At 41.9% G+C, this 2,796-nt stretch overlaps 1 non-coding gene across 1 annotated transcript; it reads left to right on the top strand.

Annotated features, from left to right (window-relative positions):
• Positions 1 to 1,864: 1,864 nt before the first annotated feature.
• Positions 1,865 to 1,953, top strand: trnar-ucg (transfer RNA arginine (anticodon UCG)). Its single transcript is given in 2 exon segments — positions 1,865 to 1,901; positions 1,918 to 1,953. It is a non-coding gene; the product is annotated as a tRNA-Arg (tRNA).
• Positions 1,954 to 2,796: the final 843 nt, after the last annotated feature.

Raw genomic sequence — 2,796 nt, 5'->3', positions numbered from 1 at the left:
CCCACCACTGAGGTCAGACTTACCACATCCTTTTAAAATAATAGTACAACGTTCGCAGAGCTCCAATCCTCCGGCACCTCCCCCATATCCAGTGAGGATTTGAAGATGATCCTCAGCGCATCCACTATTTACTCCCTGGCTTCCTTTAACAACCTCAGATGCAAACCATCCGGCCCTGGTGATTTATTCATTTTGAAGGATGTCAGACTCTCTAGTACTTCCACTCGCATTATGCTTATCGTATCTAATATTTCACACTCCTCTTCTTTTACTACAATGTCTGCATCATCCCTCTCCTTTGTGAAGGCAGAGACAAAAAACTCATTAAGAACCCCGCCCACATCTTCTGGATCCACACAGAAGTTCCCTTGTACATCTCTGATAGGCCATACCCTTTCCTTAGTTATCCTCTTGCTCTTAATGGACTGATAAAACATCCTTGGGTTTCCTTCAAGTAGTTGTATCCAGTCCACATCCACCAAATCACCTCTCAGTTTTGTAAAATTTGCCTTCCCCCAATTTAGAACTTTTACTTTTCGAGCTGCCCTGCCATTACTTAGCTTTACAAACTCATTATTGCTCGTGTAATAAGTGTAATAAGTAGAATAATTTACCAGTTACTCACCGATCAGCTTCTTCCCATATACCATGGAGGCTGAAAAGGCAGAAAAGACCAAAGAGCACCTCCTTCCCCCAGTCAGTGAAGTCCCTCACACATCAACTCACAGCTTTACACTCTGTCCAAACAGCACTTTCTAATTAGTAATTATTCATAAATTACACTAACTAAAACATTAGTAACCTGACCAATTACAAGGTAGCTATTTGAAGGTTTTTAAACAAAGAGCTTTTTTACCTATCCCAAAGGCTCTTTTCAGATCCACCCACAGTATCTGAAAGGGCTGATTACTGTCTGAAGTCTGCTGTACCCACACCTCTGTCTATCCCTCTTCATCTAGAACAACCAGCATCATCTTCCATTCCTTTCACCATCATGTGTTTAACTCGCTTCTCCTTATAGACAGTCAGATATCAATGTAATAATGAAATGATCTGTGTCAGTGCTGGCCATTTCCCTGTCCTGATTTCAGACCCTACTCTGGACACTTGTTTCCCATTCCAGGACCTTCTTGTATTAATATTCAGCACCACCTGTCAGTCAGAAACTTGTCTCAATGAACCGATCCTTTTACTGAACTTCCAACTGCTGCTGTCTATTTCTCGAGGGAAAGAGCTGCTCACTGTATAAGGATGTGAGGGGAATGTAACCCGGCTGCTGGTGAGACGGTCCCGTCTTCTCAATCAAAATTTTACTACAGTGATTCCCAGATTCCCAGCTGGTCTGTTGAGGATTTTGTTTTCACAGAAATATCTTGTTAAATACAAATCTGATTCCAACATGTCAGTAACAGGACAGAATGGGAACCTTTTAAAAGGATGAAGCAACTATTTCAGTGGCTTCTCACTGTCCCCCTGAAGCCTGTGTGAAGGGGAATTACCAATAGTCTGTAATTTATTACTTCCACACCGAGTTTGAGTTATTTGTCGCGTGAAAGATTGCTGAACGGAGTCTTTTACTGTCAGTTACGGATGAGAAGTTGACAAAAATTGGCAAAATAAAGCTGTTCATAAAATAGCACCAGCAATTTGAGTCGGTAAAAGCAAAATTGTGTTTTAAAGGTTTATTTAAACCGCTACGGGAAAATAGATTTTTATGTACTTTTCCAGTCGATCACTTCTTTTCCACAGTGAAATTGGCGGCTTTCACAAATTCAAATATTCTGCCAGGTTGACAGGTTCAACCAATGATTTTTTGTATTTTGTGCTTCGAGATTCTCTGATTGAATCATTCATGTAAGCTAATGGCTGTGTGGCCTAATGGATAAGGCGTCTGACTTCGATATATTCGATGATGTTATCAGAAGATTGCAGGTTCGAGTCCTGCCACGTTCATTTTGACCCAAAGGGATTATGCAGGGATTTGGGGATTGAGTCGGGGACTGAACAGATTGGAAACCCGACATGGACTCAATGGGGCGAATGGCCTCCTCATGTGCTGTCACTGACTTTATGAGAAGAGGGTGACCAATCAGAAGTGGGCTGGGGTTCCAGCGGGTTCAAACTGCAGGAATTCCAGGTCCCTGAATGACTGAGCTGAAACTGCTCAGTTTCACTGCAGGAAACACCGTCTCGGGGGAAATAACATCACAAATAATTCCATTTGACTAATTATTCAATTATAAAACAATGTGAAGGTGTGATGTTACTTTTCACTGTGAGGGGAGAATCCGCCATCTGGGTAAATCAGCAACTTTATAACATCGTCTGTACGTTTAGAAAAGAAACGATGAAAACTCTCCCCATAACCCTGGTGTGGTGGAAAGGCTCAATTCAGAGATTGGAATATAACGAGAGCAGAACATAAATCATTAACTGATATTTCCGGCATAAAACACACCCCAGCTCCCGTTCCCATGTCACTGCTGTCCCTATGAGGCGGTGGGTGACTCTGAAAAGAGACTTTGTTTTGTGTTTCTGCAGGAAAACCACAAAGATCCTCACAGGCAGTGAAACTCATCTTCCCAGAATCTCCATACCAGATTGAAACAGAAAACACAAAGACAGTGAGAAAGTTCCAGAGAGTTACTGAGCATTAAAACCAATTAAATAAACCAATTCTAGAGAGATGTTGGTGCAGTTTTTTCAGAGCGATTGTGGGTGGCTCTGAAAAGAGCCGTTGTGTTTCGAGTGTTTTCACTACATGGTGGAGTTTTACTTGGAGTTGATGTACTTGGT

This window comes from Heterodontus francisci, unplaced genomic scaffold (genome assembly GCF_036365525.1).
Source record: "Heterodontus francisci isolate sHetFra1 unplaced genomic scaffold, sHetFra1.hap1 HAP1_SCAFFOLD_102, whole genome shotgun sequence".
Lineage (NCBI taxonomy): Eukaryota > Metazoa > Chordata > Chondrichthyes > Heterodontiformes > Heterodontidae > Heterodontus > Heterodontus francisci.
Note: the sequence above shows the minus strand (reverse complement) of the source record. Positions and strands in the feature narration are given on the sequence as shown.